We start from the raw sequence: 17855 nt of genomic DNA, 5'->3' as shown, positions 1-17855 counted from the left end.
CGAGCTTTTAGTACCCGTTTAAGACAGTAACCTTCGCTGAATCTCGCGAGACGTGTCATACTTTCCCTTTAGGAATTGAATGCGGTCAGCTGGCAAGTGCTCCCCAGTGTTGAGGTGGAGTTCTCGCATGTGGTGCCAGAGTGCAAAGAGAAACCACTCAACGAGGTTGGAAAAACACGTCAGAACAGTGTTTGTGCGTGCCACAAGAGGGTAAATCTGGCCGCTTATGTTATATCGCCCTACTAAACAATACCGTCAGTTCTAGTCGAGCCCAAACACCAGCTGAACGTTACGTACAAACAACGACATCTTCCTTAATGTATCAATAAGTACCTGCATCAACAAGGACATTTACGGCAGACATTAATATGTAGTTAGCAAGTTAAACTCGAAGAAGTCTGCATGGCACTTATGCATTATGCATGATGCCATGCAAATACTCCCACGAAGCCGAGAAATGCGCGGTATTCGCACGTTTCTTCGGGGCCCTCGGAACATTAATTGTGGATGTCGTGTCCATCGCATGTAGTACATAAAATGGATGTAAAACTTTTGAAGTTCATTGCGTTCACGGTCTTCCTGCATATTTTAGTATGAGTGCGTATGCAGACCGTGTTCACTTCACTTCTAAGAGTCAACATTTCCGTTCTCTAGTGATTATGTGTTGTGCCCAAGCGAACAGAAAGGACAATATGTTCCAGCGACGTATCCCTCGAATAATCGCCAACCATTACACGCGAAGAAAAACCTGGAAGGGATACAAACAATGGATGATGACGCTGGCATGATGGGGTGTTCCACCGCTCCAGGGCATTAAACTGCTCCATTACATGAGTGATATGGGGATGCAGCGAAATGAGCTCAGGGAACAAGTGATGAAACCGAAAAGAAAGGAGCACTGAAAGGAGCAACTCGAGTCATTGTGAAACAGTGTTGAACACTAAAGCGTCTGGAGCAAACCCCTGGTCTTCAGGAATTCCATAAACATTTGAGGGTCTCGACGGTGTTGCACGCTCTTAAAAAGTTGCGGTCAATGTTAGAATGGCGTAGGTGCAGGGAGGGGGGGGGGGTATATGTTTATTAAGAAAGAAAAAAAGAAAGTAAAGGTTAACAAGGCAAAGAGCCGGCTTGCTATTCCAAAAAAATGAAAAAGAAAAAACGGAGAAGAAACAGAAGGATGCAGGCTAGCTGGTGGATAAACTCCATGATAGGCGAGCCTGAGCGATGGGTAAGACACTATCTACAACATAACAGCCTTCGTGTTGTGTTGTTTACGTGTCTTGCCCGTCGGCCAGGCTTGCTTACGATGGTCAATGTTACATTTTAGCGTGGCAATGGCTAGTCACAAATGTTTGTCCACAAATGTCTGAAGTTTGATCTATGTGGCACTCTGCGAAAAAAAAAAAAAAAAAACTCCTTTAGCGGAGTAAGTAGCTTGTCCCATAGAACACTCTCTTTCGGAGTAAATCTTGTACCCTCCAAATCAAAATCCATATTTACTCCATTCTCAAGGAGTAACTATGACACCAGTTAGAGGTGTCACGCTGACGCTATTAAACGGGTTCATGCCACCAGATGTTCTCCACATGCAATGGAATCTTCCATGGTATTTCTTGTGTTTTCTTTTAGCGTTTGTGTGTGTGCGCATATGCACAAATGTATCTCGCTCGGTGCGACGCGAAAAGGAAGCGTTATGGTGGTATAATGAAGGGAGAGGGGTATGAAACCATGCACTGCCACCTGGAGTATGGGGTAGTCCCAAAGAACTACTTATAAAGGAAAACATTCAAGCTGTCCTCAGCGGCCTCCATTGGGCATGCAGTTCCCTCGAACGCGGTAAACGCCGGAATAAATAATTAAAGAAACTGGATTGTCAGAAGGTCACCTGCCACGCTATATCCTCCAGTAAGGGCGAAATCCTCACAAACTGAGAAATTAGTGCAAAACTAATGATTAAATAACGAAGACGATACAGCAACTGAATAGCTGGACTGTGGTACAAGTGTTTATATGTCGAAAATCTCCGCATGTTGTTGCCTGCTTGTTAATTAAAATTTTGACATGGATGGGGAGTAACTAGTTACACTGAGGGAGTTACCTGGCAAATGCGGAGAGCAAGGGGGAGCACTTCACTGACAGGGTAGCGAAAATGGAATAAAAATGGGAAGTTAGTCCCTCGTTACTCCCTTTTTTCTCAGAGTGCAGGGCGGTACTGTTCAACCCTAGACGTGGGTCCTAGCTTTAACGCCCTCCCAAGCAGCACAAAATACTGGTCCAATATTGACATTATCCCGGTTTCATTGGGCCTAGAAGAAGAGGCAATAAATGGCGGTTTATTAGCTCTATTGTTGTTATCTTGGCCGAACCAAAAGAATGCCAAACTGAACAAATCAACTGCATCATGTTAGAAAATGCCCAGAATACCATTGTTCTTGAAGTTTGGTGCTAGTTAAAGGGCTCGCCGTTGTTGGCCTCACAGAGGTGAGCAAAGTCACGACTGACGCCCCGGGGAAATGTGTGTCCTGGGCCGACTTCTAAGGGAACTGTGCCGATATGTGCCGCCATATGTTCCGATATGTGCCGACACAGACTCCAAATCTGCACCTCAAGCAATTGAAAATTCCGGCCTACGAGGCCCATCCGCACCCATAATCACAGATGTGTTAATGGCTAACCACACTATCTACGCAGCAGGCCACAGGCTAGTTCTCCAGTGGGTTCCAGCCCATTGCGGTGTCGTGGGGAACGAGCATGCCGACAGCGCCGCAGAAGCAGCACTCTCGTATCGGAAACGGTCCAGTATTGTTCTGCTGAGAAGAGACCGCCGTTCAATTCTGCGACGCCTAGTGACACCCCTGGCTTCCCGCCAATGGACAACCGACATTCTTCCCCCCTCTATGTTGAGCAGAGTTGATCGAACGCTCGCTTTCCGCATGCCCACGAAACACCTCTCGCATTAATCCACCGAATGCGCCTCGGTGTGGCCTTTACAGCTCAGTGGCGTTACCGCTTGAGACAAGCTGACTCTCCCACCTGCTGCCACTGTGGTGTTCTTGAGGATCTGGAACATATTCTTCTTCATTGCCCCACTACCACCCTTCCCGAACCACACTCTCCCAGTCTCTTCGTCAGCTGGACTCTCGCCCCTTCTCCCTATCGAAATTCCTTGGTCCCTGGCCTAAGCCAGCCCAGCAACGCTCTGCGGTCAAAGCTTTTCTGACATTTCTGGACACCATCGGACTTAGATCGTTATTGTCAAGGGTCTCGTTTATTCCCCACATTCTCACCAGCAATGGGGTAGAGTATCGCCTGTTGCGATGAACCTCCCCGCTCTCCAAAGCCAAAAATTAAAGTTGTTGTTGTTTGAAGTTTGAAGCCATGTTGCCCATATAATTTACGTTCTGGAATTGCTCAATGCACGATGGGGCTTCATTGGTGCTACATAGGTTTACCATCAAACGAAAGTGCCAATGTAGCCAGCTTTCTACGAATGTACCTTCATTTTCACTCCATTTGTAATCCTGAGTGGAGTGTGGCTCTTATTTGTGCGCTCCAAATGCTGCTAATTTGGAAATTATTCAAGTGACACGCTTCAAGCCAGGCACAAAAATGATCGCTTTTATGGGTGGCAAAGCGGATAACGACAGTGGAAGCGGCAGTTCAAATAAAAAACACAATACTTGATAGGGATGAAATTCTGCTGTTGTATGGTAGGCGCCTTGAATTAATAACAGATTCATCGTAAGTGCTAAGACGTATGCTCCTCACTGTTACAGGAGGGTTACGCCCCCTTTTACTACAGGTGCAGGTTATGTGTACAATTTGCTGAGTTTGCCAATGATTCTGCCTGTGAGCGCTTGCGCTACTGTTTCCGGGAAGGTATTTTTTAGGGATATGTCAACCGAATACCCGAATCCTAGGGAGGAATTCGAGATTCGCGAATCCGAATCCCAGTGCCCAAAACGGCAAATCGAATCTTTCGAGTCCACAGACCACCGTTTGTTTGTTTATTTTTCAATTTGGCGTCTCCGGAGCCCGCAGGAAGTCTAATTGGCCGGCAGGTGTTTTCTTGTTTGTTTGTTTACATTTCTCTGGACTGTTCTGGAGTTCAGGCAGGAACTGTTACATTACAAGTTTAAAAGTAGATTGGTTTTGCTTGTGATTGTCGCTTATATATAGTTTTATGGAAATAATTCAGATTCGAGAATTTATGCATTTCTTGCAGTCGATGAACAACATGTTAAATAAATTACGTTTAAGAAAAACTATATTGGTATTCTCCTGAAACTGAAGCATTCTTTAATTTGGTTTTCGTTAAACAAAGGTATCATATTCTGCTTCAAAACACTTTTCACTAGAAGCTTTTTTTCTTGGCTTTTAAAACTCTTTTTAAAGAAAGGATTCGAAAATTCGAGATTCGTAAGATTCGTGGATTCGTACAACCTACCTTGGATTCAGATTCGAAAAATTTTGAACTCGTCCCATCTCTAGTATTTTTCTTTTCCCAATGATGCACGCATATGCTTTCTATGATGGGTATATAGTTTTGTGGGACTACCCGGATACTAGACCAAGCGGAATCTTAGGATTCTACCACCGCGTGCCACCGATGGCAAAGTTTGAGCATGTTCAAAAAAATATACAATGAAAGAAAGAATAATTATTTGTAACGTGATGCGTTCCTGTTGTCGTGCTACATATTAAAAGCAGTTAAAACTAGACTAGCGTTGGGGTTACTATAACTTCAGACGATTCATATTTTTCATTGGCTCACCACTGGCTTGCAACATTGGACCAATATTCGCAGTTTGATTGGCGCAATATCTGACCGAGTATTGGACCAATGTAACTTATATTGGCTGCCAATGTTGAACCGATATTGGGCCAATGATGGTGTGCTGCTTGTGCTGGGTGTCAAATTTTTCAAGAGTTCAAATGGATTGTCCCGGGGCCTATAGCGTTTGAACTGTGGACAGTACGACTTTATCGAAACATGCTAGAAGGGTACGTTTTGTTACCGTTGTCTTTCCTTTTTTTTTTGTGCGTGTGTGCAAAACTGTATCAATATGGCAGTGATCTATTGGCAACTTCTCAGTGAAATTTTGATATACGCGTTATTACGAACCAGAAATTGAGAAACGAGAAAAATTCTCCAGGCCATTAACGGAAAGACAGAAACCAAAATTAACCGCACCTCCAAACATGCAAACTTCGGGCGCAAGGCCGCACGCGCAAAGCACAGGTGTTACACCGAAAGGTCGTGCACGATACTGCCGTATAATCACGAGTGTGTGTGTATTGTCATCGATTAAGAAACCCGCGTGAATCATAAATGTGGGAGCAACTTGCCGGAGAACATACACTACTATAATAGGCTGCGACTTCGCAAATCTGAGGTCCGCTTTGTCTGACAAGCGACTTTGCAAGTCAGGGTTCGAAGATATCTTCGTCGTAGTAACGGAAAAAATGCCGCCACAAGTGACAACATATCGAATAAAAATACAACCGTGTTACTGACTGTGTTTTCCACTTAAATTAATCATCGAATACGCTGATACTGTCTCTCCGAGAAATTATCGTTGTGTTATGTAATAAACTGGTGTACCCTGGGTGGTAAATGGGCTCAGTCACCACCCTGCGTATGTTGTCGACCGAAAGATGGCGCCGCAGCCCAGGAGGTAAACAGTCCCGTTATACGCTTCCGGAAGGGCGCGCTGCAGCGGGGGCGGTAAGAGAGCTGGTTACTAGGTTTTCAACCCCCTATTTCTTTTTTCTAAGAGTGCACTGGGTTCGGATAAGAGCCGATCATTGCATCCACGTTGAAGGTTTGCAACTCGTCGTAAATATACCACGCACATATGTATTTCTACGCGCGTTTCCGATTCTAGGTGCAATTAGGAGCCAAATCGACACGCAGAAAGTCTCCATATCAAATACAAGGAGTTCCCGCATACAGGGCATGTCACGTGTGTATCCACTTCAAACCAACACAGAATAGCACTTAGCAGAAAACGCGACGGATTCAAAGTTACTTGAAGGTTCCTTAAAAGAACCAAAATGTTGCCTACGTCTTAACGTTGCGCACAGCCAACGAAACACCACTGTTCGTGATACTCTCAGGCGACGCCTAGCTAATCTGGGATGTGCATTGGTTTCTTTGGCGACACTACCTTGCCCTGTACAGCATACTCCACAGTGGAGTACGACGAAGGCGGTACTCCACTTCCTGAGAGACACATAACTTAAGGACAGCCCCTGAATAAGTAACGACACAAATAAATGAGTGGCAGATCACCAGTAAGGTTTGTCTCTCCTCTCCTCCACTTTCCTACTTTTTCATTTTCCAGTGGAATGGCAATGGAAACAACCTTGTGCCGTCTGACTGACCTTTCACCTGTGTCCTGCTCATCTTTTTTCCCTTCGAAGAACTCACAATCCACCCGTGAATATCTCATATTTAAGTGTTGGATATTGAGACAACTAACCAGTTTTGAAGCTTATAGCGGACGATAATTCAGTCCTGCTATGCTGCTGCAATTGTAGTTCTGCGTTGTACCGCGTCCCGTACGACTCTTCCTAACCTCGAACATTTATGTGCTCTATTTTTCGCTTCCGGTACCAATTCGGAGCAGTCCATCCATTAATTATCTCATCATAGCTTTCCTGTGCAATGCAGCAGACTAGTTTCCCTCTGTTGAAACCACTATATCCAGTTTTTAGCGGAGAATACTTTATTTTCCTTTTCCTTTCTCTGTTTTTGTTCTCAGGAGCGTACCGCCAGATTTATCCCGTATCGTAACGATACCCTTCAAAAACATGTCGAGCGACGACATGCCTTCAGGGTTATTAAAACAACACGCGCCGAGATGTGAGCTTGGTCGCGGTTGTTCCTGGGGGCTAACGTTTCAAGAGCTGATTACGCTTCTCATTAGGAAGTTAGATAACTGCCACAGTGTGACTTCGAAACGCAAAAGACACTTAGGAGGGCGGTTCGCGTGTTCGCGGTACAATTTGACCATCATATTTCAGCGACTATGCTTCATACGACAGGGTAGAGCTCGTAGTAGTTGTGCATTGGATGTAACGAATTTTTAAAAATTGTTTCTTTCGTTTCCTTGCAAAGGTTTTAAAATGTCAATGTTTGTCACCATTTTAACTAAAATAACGGCGTGCTCTTCGTCGTCCACGACCAATACGCCCTTTGTCGGCAAACGCAGCACACATCCCGCCTTCACTTCTGTTGAAATATGCGCTAACAAAAGCTGTTACAGCTTTCTCAATTAGACCACAGCTGCAAAGCGCTCTATTTTGTTTACCAACAACAACTTTATTTGATGATGATGATTGGGGAGATTTTGTTTACCGAATTTGATGTTAGGGTGAGGAACAACTATACGAATACGCGCTCTTGTAATTTGATGCCTGCACATCGCTGCTTTCGTTTATTAAAGAACCCTAAAGGTAATATATTTACATATTGTATGGCGCTGTTTCTTGTTGTGTGATTAGTAATGCGCATTTGCTAGTTTCTGTGTGTTCGGAAAAACGATGGTAAACAGTACCAGCAAGTAGATTGAGGACGTGCACAAATGCTTTAACATATCCTCTCAGATCCCTTTGATGATAAGAGCGCTGATGAATTAAAACATTACCAAGTATGCAAAACGAAGAATAAGCTGAATGAACACGAAGGAGACAGAACACAGCGGGAGAGCACAACTGCTAACTCGCAGCTTACAGTTTTATTTCGTTGAACAGGACAAGCTTATATACGCACATATGAAAAGAAAAGAAAAATAAATAAATAAACGCAACATCTCATTGTCGACTGCCAAGCTAAATCAGGTATGATCGGAGTGATGCACTAATACAAATGAAAATATGCTCCCAAGCACTAGTGACATTTTTTAACTACACCTAACCTAATCGAATGTTGATTGTGAGTATCTGTGGGTCTATTTAGTTTACTATAGGTGATATCTACGGCGTAGCTGCATGGATGTCATGTTCCATTTCCAAGCGATCTACCTGTCGAAGTTATTTTTACTTTTTTATTTTTTACGAAGTTATTTTTTTACACTCTAACTGACTTGGCAGAACCTGAAGGAATACAGAATGCTACACAGTGAATTTTAGTGTGCATAATTTATGAAGTTCATAATATACGTACTGATAATTCACGCTGTTTCGGTCTAAATGTCGGTTGTGCCCTCCCTCTTTCTGTGTTTTCTTTGAAAATTCTACTTCATGAAACAGATGAAATGCTCATGAAAATTAGTGATTAGGTGTAGTAGTTGGGTTTGTCATCGCAACAAGGCCCACTTCATCGCCCTCCTTTTTTGTTCTTCTTATGGATTAAGAGATGCTCTGTCTATTATTACTGTGCTTGCAGCGAAACATAATGGAGCGGAGATGTTCAATAAAGGCAAGTTATCCGGAGAGCAACACAAACAGGCCTCTTCTGGAACGTTGCATTACGAGATAACACCAGATATGCTACGCGTGGGACGTTTCGAAGCCGCTCTTATAAGTGTTGCGGATGTGAACAGAGTTCACCGCACAGCAGTAACTACATTGATCCATTAGCCATTTCCACTATTGCATTCCATTACCGACTCTCAGGAGTGAGGGCGGGAGGAGTGCTGGCAAAAAGTATAAGCAGGCCCCCGTGAAAGAGTGCTAGAGCCTCTCTCTTCGCATAATCACAGCTTAATCCTTTGCGCCTAACAATCTCCTGCCTCCCTTGATGCCGATATTAGTCCATAAGTTCTATACATAGTGGCGTAGAACCTAGAAGTTCGTCAGCCACTCAGCAACTACAGCTCGCGGAAACTGTAAATACATTTTGCGAAAGAGATTGGTACAAGGTCATTGTAATAGAGTACCTAACTTAAAAAAACTACGCGTTTGAAACCAAACTCCCTGTCATTGCAATGCACGTGTTGTCGTCAATGGAAGTTTCATATTTTTATTCCTTTATGGTGTCGTGATCCGGGATTCAAATGTCTGGACGATCATATTGGGTATGTCTGGGTATGGGTATGGGTATTGGGTATGTACGTCTGAGCTGCACGTGGTTGGCTGCGTCGAAACGATGGACAGATGCAACTGACGAGTTTAGATACTTCTGAGTTTTGTAGAGTTGTTCTAGACGCGGCAGTGGAAATGATAAAAAAAAAAAGTGACCCACAAGTGGCGTTGCCAGGCTTAATTAAAACGCGCGGGCATGGGGCCCGCAGAAACGCCAGCGCCGCCAAGCGTTGACGCTGGGTTCGAGACGTTGGGCGCAAGGACCTGCTGTCTCGCTTAGGAATGAATTATCATTAAGGAGACTAGAGAACTTGGGGGGGGGGGGGGAGCTGCGGGGTGCAAGAATATATAATCTGCAGCAAATACGAAACTCTGCCATATTTGTGCAGACGTTCATTTTTATCGCCTGTATTCGTCGTGAGCATGAGTTTGTGCGCGAGATTGCGGGTTCTATTATTTTTCCTTCACCTTCTTCATCTCTCGCGAGGTGGTTATTGTCATTTAAACTTTCCATGTTGTAGTTTTTGTTTATTTTAATTGATAATACGCGTAACAAGGATAATTAGTATCCTTAAATAGCGGCGAACTAAGCTGGATCTTAACTTACGCGCATTGCCATGTTATACCGTATAGGGTTTCCAAAATGCACCCTGTGTTTACATCCGTCATGTGCCAATAATATTGCTTCCGGGAGGTACAAAACTGCTGTGCGTTGAAGGGAGTACTGCTTGCGGTTTATCCTGTCGGAAATCTACAGGTGTTGCAAGATTGTTTCTTCGGACTAACAGGCACCTACAGCATGCTACCGGGTATGTGTTTACCAGTCGAATGAAACAATCTTGCAACACCTGGGGATTCCCGAACGGATAAACCGCGAGCTGTCGATTCCAGACAAGTACATCATGTACGTTTCTTAAGCACCTCTAAAGCATCCCACCATGAGAAAAGGTGCTAATACACAAAACTTTCTAACAGTGCATGGTAGCGAATAAGGTGTTTTCGGCGGCTTGTTGTTGAAATTTGGACGAAAAAAAAAAAACGAAAACGAAAACAAGGAACGTATTGAAGGAACACGAAGGACACACGTTCTTATATGTTATCTGGCGCATTCTTTTGTGATCGAGCTTCAGTATAAGACGAGGTCGACAGATTCTCGATAGCAGTCTCGTCAACAAGACGTATCAAAGCTCTTGAATACGCCGTGACAGTGACGGCTCATCCTTTCTGTTTGTTTTCGAATGCTATTTGAAGCCCGATAAAACAAAATAATATGCCTTCGGTTCGGAATCTTTCACGCGGTAGACTACTGAGGACCCATGTATGCTTCGTACACAAACCATGCAGCGGATTAAGAGAGTCATGACGTAAAAACTATCTTTTCACTAAGTGGTATGACAAGCGTTCACGATTCCAACGTAGCCTGTGAATAATCGAGAAACGCGAGCTCAGAGCCTCACACGCTGCGTTCATGAAAGTTCAAATTGAAAATTCACGTTCGCAACGAAGCCGGACTGAGTTAGCGACTACCATGTCCAAATTCATAGCGATACATTTCTTTTTTTCTACCGTCACACAACCGTAGCGAGCGATATTCGGGGACACTTTCATCTTCGACGACGCCTTGGCTTACATCGTCGAAGCTACGTCGAAGCTACGTTATAATATTCCCAATCACGTGACCCTCAATAATTATGATCGATTATTCTCGATCCTTCGGCGGTTCTTATGGTTCGCGTGCGGAGCGAGCACACATTCTACTCAGTAAGCTCATCATCCTCATCATCCGCAGCAGAAAACTCTAATGTAATCGCGGAAATCAAGATATGATGGGCCCTTTCTTTATACTGCTTTCCTCTCGCTTTTTTCCACGATACTACTGGGAGAACGGCCTCTAGTTATGAGTTACGTTTCTCGTATCCACTTCATTGCATTGCAAGGGCTGCGTCGTCAAGTCCCGCAATTACACCTGTATGCGAAAACAATCGAGAGTGGGCCGTCACTACAAAGGGCATCGTACAAACGTGCATAAGATCGATATGAGAGGAACTGCTATGACGTCGAGAGCAACTATAGTATGTCACTTTGATTCACCAATGCAGTCGCAACACCAAAGACGAGGCCGTGCTGACTCTGCGCCTCAAAACAGTAATTCGTTGAAACCTTATTGAAACACGAAAGATTTGAGGAAGATGACAAAAAATGTCACTGAAATTTAGTGAATCAGAACTGAATTACTAACGTGCGGATATCGTCTGCCAATAAAGACAAGAAGATTCTCCTTTATGTAGTTTGTCATTGATGCCATGTAACTGTTTGCCTTCGGCGAGAGCTACCGTTGAAAAACTATAATGGCTGTGGTTGCTACCACGTTCAATAACGAGGACTGACCACATTTTTGGTTGCTGGCGGGTGTCTGTTATTTTTATTACTTGTTGATTTGCTTGAGCAAATACTTTCCAGTTCCACGTAAACACTAAATAAGAAACAAAAACTAGTACATGTATCTAAATATAATTTAACAAGAGTAAACAAAACAAAACTGACAAATCACACAAATTCCTGCAGACTTCAAATCTATAACGTAACCCACACATTCACTAGAATGATGAGAGATGCCATCGTATGTATAGTATAGTTCATCGCACTACAACCTCATTCACAGTACAATCTCACATTTTGCATGCTCCAAATGTACGGCATACCTACTTGCGCCGTCACACAACACCCTTGGCCAAAACCACAACATAAACCCCCCAAGAGGACACCGACAAAACGAAACCATTCTACCACCTCGCCGGCTCTTCAAAAGTTCGAAACAACTGTTGCCGCGAACGCAGCCACACCATATTCGTCACTGGGGCTAAATACACGTTCGCTTGTCAAAAGACAACAATGCTAAGCAGAGAACGCACCTCTTTTTGGCGATCCTCCAAAGGCTATAAGGTCCAACGGTGCAAAGCCGAAGACACAGTTCTCACCAGCACAGACTCCAAAACAACACTGGAATTTGGAGAGCGCGCACCTCGATCCGGAGGCTCGGGAGTCGAGCACTTAGCGACCTGCGCGCCGCCGCCACCGCTGACGTCGTGATTTCGACGTCACAACCTTTTCTCCTGCAATTTTTCCCTTCTCCCGGGTAGCTTCCTCCCCCTCTAATTCTCGACCCTATTTCAGAACGAAATAGGCTTTCTCCCTCCACTGAGGCGAAAGCGGAGGATGCTGGAGCAACATGAGGCTGTGGAGCGTCTGATAGCGGCGGTGAATTTTAAATAGAAAATACTGTCATTCAACTTTATCTCTATTGCTGGCAGAAAAAAATGACACAAAAGTAAAACAAAATAGGGCGTTTTTCAAAAGCACACATTTTATGCGGTGCAAGCAAATGCAAGGGTCGTGATTCGCGCGCGACCACTGGAGCATTCTGTACGTTTGAGTATAGCCCGCCATAGTTTGAGTATATTTCTTTGCTTCCTTCTACTCCACGCCACTCACAAAGAAAAGAAAGGAAAATGTAAAAGACACCGTAGTGCTGTTCAGCTATACGTCGACTGTAATATCGATATGTTTATCGATAAATATTGGTATTTTAAAAGTATCGATAACATCGCATACATAAAATATCGATATCGTTCCATCCATAGTCGGAAGGCAAGTATTCAATTGTTGACATATACGTGTATAAACAGGTATAATCACAAGAAGCAACGCTGCTCCCCAGCCGAAAACAAATTTACAGTTTCCAGCTTACGTACTACTACTTACATAATGCCAACGCCTGAAGCTATGCGACCCCGTAGTTGTGTGTGGCACTGTTTAAGTAAAAAACTGTAGAAAGGAAATGAGTATACGAAAGAATAAGGGTAACCTAAAGCTGTCCCGTGCCCAACCTGTCGAGGAAATGTTCAGTAAAATTTGCCGTGCTGGATAACCTACATCATCTACAGACCGTATACGGGAGTTATACGAGGTCGCGCCCCTGGCTCTGCTCATTACGGGCAGCGGTACTTCATGGGCGTCGAGGACTTTATCTTTGGCTATAGCGTAAACATTTGTATCGCTTCTGATAACGCTGCATCGTGTCTGCTAGTTGAGCCGCTTTGAGATAACGGTGGACCGATACGGGAGCCCCTTCATGCGTGTAGTGTGACCGTGTTTCTATTTGGCAGTTACCACAAGCGACGGCTACTACGTTTGCAATGACATCGAAGACCGTTTACTTTACGGTATCTTCCACTGGTTGCCTCCGATCGCTCTAGAAAGCTCTGGCGAGAACCGCTTCTTGTTCGGCTGGTGGAAATTGAGCTTCCTCATTACATTTGGCTGGTTCTTTTCGAGTGCTTGCCTCCGAGTCGGAACGCTCTGGGCCGCTCTAACCTGCACTATCAGAGCGGTTGTAAGATCTGGCAGGGTTTCGGTCACGTGACTGGTGGCGCCTACGCTGAGAAGCCTTATGGACGTCGGTTCTCCTGCACGAATAATCTCCATGTTGTTAGTTCTTCATCTTCTTTTTTTTTTTGTTGTTGTTGTAGTTCTCACTCTCACTCTCTCAGAAGAATAACCGGAAATCACGTTTGGTTGCATATCCGCCTTTTCCCTGCTCCGAGGGTGACTGCCGTTGTTCGACCTGCGCGAGACTTCTCCCACTCGGATTTAGAATGAGAGGCAGACCCGCGCGCTTTCACTCAGAGCACCGCGAGCAATCGAAGATACCATTAGCTTGAGATAAGCTGCCACTCCTCTCTTCCTTCGTTTTTCACGGAGGCGCTCTACGCTCAGTTAAACGTTAACGGCGACTTGATAGCGTTTTCCGCTTCTGATGTACCGTTCAGGAAAAATAAGAAAAACGAAAAAGCTACCGCAAACGCCACTAGATTCGTTCATGCACTATGCGGTCATATGGCAAAGTTGACGATACCTTCCTGGTTAATAATAATAATGGTACCGTGATGTTACAGGTAAGGTTTGTCTGCCTATAGTATGGCGATATGTTGCACGTGCCGCAGGGTAGGACTGCGGATAATTTCGACCACCTGGGGTTCTTTTGACGTGCGCCAGAAATCCCCGACACACGGTGCTGGAAGCAATGTTCACGTTCCCCACATTGCTACCCTCCTCGGCCGAGATCGAACCCGCGATCTTCAGCTCAGCAAGCCACCACGTTACCGACTGATCTACCGAGGCCGATCTTGAATGGACGGCATAGAACGCGCTCGTGGGTTGCCAAAGAAACGCTGTTTCCCCGTTCAATTTCTCATCGTTGCTGCTGCCATACTTCTGCTTCATAGCTATAGGCGCCACGCGACACTCACTGTTGTTTTTTCGCCAAACACGGTAGCGCGTTTATATACGTCTAGAGATGTAATTATGACGACAGAGCACATGGTAACTTATCACCGTCATGCTCTCTGTGATTGCTTCGAAAACGCTGCGCACCAGAAACAAGCAGGAAAGCGTGGTGGCACTTCTTTTGCTCTGTCATCTTGCACACATAATGCATGGTATTCGCGTTTGGCAAACGTTAAACGCGCCCTCATCGGCTCCCGCCTTTTTCAATTCGAGGAGAGGAATAAGTATTTCAGTCCAAATTGACACACATCAACAGAAGCCTCTCAGCCTTGCCCCAATTTCAGGACCTTGCAGTTACCTTGCCCAGCACCGTGAATATCTGCAATAATTTCGCAGGTTCTTGAGGACCACCGATCTGCTTGAGCCTCCGTCCACTCAACGATAACTTCTGCAATAGTGGATGCGGCTCTTGTGTGGTCGTGTGGTCGGCTGGATGAATTTCCAATCCCGACAGTTGCGATGCCTCTCCACGAGTAAGATCTCACTTGCCGTGTGTGTTCTTTTTATTCCGTTCGAGCGCCACGACACAACTATGGCTACGAGTGGCGTACAGATGCAGACAGATGGATAGAGGATAGCAGGAAGGAGTGGGGGCAGTCCTGAGTCGACTTTAGGGGGAACTGTGCCGAGTTGTCATGTGTTATGTCATGTGTTCGCATGTTCCGTCTATGCGTTTCCATAAAGCGCACAGAATGTTCACGAGCATGCCGCTACAGGGGTCAAAAAGAGCTGAATTGATTTGTCTGTTTTTGAACAGTCCGTGAACTGACGCAACCCGTGTTTACGTTCCTCCAACTGGGTTCAGTGCCCGTCCCAAGTATTCCCACGAAGTAAAGCAAGGGTACACTAATTCCTCCAACGAGTGGCAACGGCAAGTAATGGCTTTAGTGTTTGCCATCCGAAGCGCTACCGGGTAATGTGTCTCATGAGGCCCTGCATCCGACCGCGTCTGTTCGACTCCCCAGTGCCCCGAGAAAAACGTAACAGACGATCACTTTATCGGATGTGCCTACTCGGAAGTGCAAGATTTCATGGACGCATTTCCTGAAACAAAACTATTCATTTTTTTTTTTTTCAGATCGTGCGACAAGATCGTGAAACATACCGTGTTAAGGGTTCCCTACATCGTGTATGACGTTTTTCTGTGATGTGAAGTGAAGTGAGGGCAGAGATATCAACGTCGCTGACGCTCCTCTGCCGCTCTCTTGCGATTTATAGCGAATGGTAGAGGTCAAATAGTTATGTCTGTAAGGCGCGCCGCGATTTCTTTTATGCTTCATCAGTGCATCGAGCGCATCCTTTGCAGGTTCAGGCTTTAATATCGTTGCTGCAATGTGCTCACTAAAGTCAATAGATAAAAAGTTGATTAGAATATCTCGGTTAGGGTAAGGTGGGGGGGGGGGGTATATTTATTAGACGAAAGGAAAAAAACGGGGAGCGTGATAGAATGGAGAACGAGAAAGTGCACATTGCCAAATATATTTGGGCTGCGCGAGCATTACAATATTTCGCATCTCGAGGCCCGTAAATGTGTTCCGAATCTAATACGGAATTATATGTTCAATTTTGAATCGAATCGATATAATATCAATCAATATAACCACTACAATCAATCAGTATAATAAAAAAATACTGGGTGTGGTTTTTGAAGAAAGTCTCTCGTGGTCAAATCGCGTCCTGTTTCTCAGAAGTGAGATGGCTAAAGCTTTTGGTCTTTTGAACAGAGCCAGGAATATACTGCCGGTGGAAGACAAGTTAATGTTCTATTATTCTTGTATTTACTCTCGTGTCAATTATTGCATGTTAGTGTGGGGCTCCACTACGCCAACAAACATCTCTATCATTCAGCGCATGCAGAACAAGGCACTCCGCGCAGTAGGTAGCGCCAGCTTTGACGCATCAATTGAGCCAATTCTGCATGGGTATAGTATTCTGAGTGTATTTGTCATCTTCAAGTTAAAGCTGCTTACTAAGATATTTATTGCATTCACATACCGTCCAGATACGTTCACCACTACCTTGATATCAGTGACCATTATGCTCTACGCCATGCGCAGAGACTTTTGACTCCTAAGTGCAGAACAGATTACGGACGCCAAAAGGATTTTGTCTCATTACGGCCGATGTCTCAATAGACAAATCTAGCCAGGCCCATCGACAAGATCCCGCCGTGCAAGCCAGGAATAAGCGTCGGCGTGACGATGAAACGGTTCTCCAACCATTTCAGCGACAACAAATCAATACTCATCACGCTTAAATAAATTTGTCTACACAATTTCATCCGGCCTCATTTCACCATACGCATACCTGACGCTGAATTTCGCGTTACACGAGTCGTAACCGTCCTGTAATTTTTTTATATTGTCGAAATCTGCAGACAACATCCGCCCGAGCAATGTCATTTGGACGTGGCGCAAATATTTCGAAGTACGCGCGTCTCGGTAGCCTTGACCTGAGGTTTGATTGACACTCAGGCACCGTCACGTGCGCCACGGAAAGCATTAAAATGGTTGCTTTCCTTCCTATCTCTTGAACTTTCTTAGTGTTTCAAGACGCGACGAGTCTAGCACCCCTGAAGTTTCGAGAGTTGTGAACTAAATAAGCTGCATCACAGTAGGAATCGGACGAGTTCGTTCGAATCTACCGAAGTTAGTGTGTCTAGTTGTTAGTGTATCGCTGTGGTGTCTCCAACTCGTGCGTGCTTTTGAGCGTTTCTTCGTGATCCTACATCAAAATTCGACTCAGGTGTCTCGGTGTTCTTCGAAGCGTGTGCGTGCACATGTGTGGCACTTGACGATCTTCGCTTTATTTGGCTGTACATCATGTCGTCTGGCGACTGTACCCAGAGGTAATATATGGGTACTATACGGGTACTATATGGGTTTCCTCACGCACTTTCTGGTAAGTATGCGTTGTACTTACTTTGGCATGCAAGTATTGTGTATCCACAATTCATTCCAATGAAGTGACAATGTATTTTATTCGCAACATGAAATAAAAATCATACATCTGCAACAATAATAAACGTCAGTGCATATATATATAGGGAGTGAAACCGAAACGAATATTGATTCCATTACGGTTACGGTAGTCTCCGTTTTAATATTTGCGGAAACAACATGCAACGCTTGCTGTCTTAAAGGATCCCAATAATACAGTTCATAACTCGATGTACGCAGTGCATGTCATACGATGCGTATGTCAGCCGATATTTTGGTTCAAGCGCATAATATGGTATGTTGTCTACACAAGTAATAAACGAAAAGCTTTAGTAGAAGCAGATACTACAACACTCGTTGAGTTGTATACCTATGCAAATATATCGCATTCAAAGTTGTTCGCGTTCACGCTTGAAATGATTTATATGAATCGGAACAGGTTATGGTTTGGGCTAATTTCCGACGGTGAATTGCCGTTACGGTACTTGAAAAAAATTGGGGTCAAACGGGTCTCAGTTTCGTTCCAGTTTCACTCCCTGG

At 44.6% G+C, this 17855-nt stretch overlaps 1 protein-coding gene across 1 annotated transcript in view; it reads right to left on the bottom strand.

Annotated features, from left to right (window-relative positions):
• The window catches only part of LOC135385293 (sex peptide receptor-like), a 480167-nt gene extending 468078 nt beyond the window's left edge, over positions 1 to 12089 (bottom strand). The window contains 1 exon segment of the mRNA XM_064614517.1: positions 11943 to 12089. The gene's annotated coding sequence lies outside the window, so the exon portion shown is untranslated.
• Positions 12090 to 17855: the final 5766 nt, after the last annotated feature.

The sequence above is a fragment of the Ornithodoros turicata genome, chromosome 2 (assembly GCF_037126465.1).
Source record: "Ornithodoros turicata isolate Travis chromosome 2, ASM3712646v1, whole genome shotgun sequence".
NCBI classification, from domain to species: domain Eukaryota; kingdom Metazoa; phylum Arthropoda; class Arachnida; order Ixodida; family Argasidae; genus Ornithodoros; species Ornithodoros turicata.
This window is presented reverse-complemented; position numbering and strand designations above follow the sequence as displayed.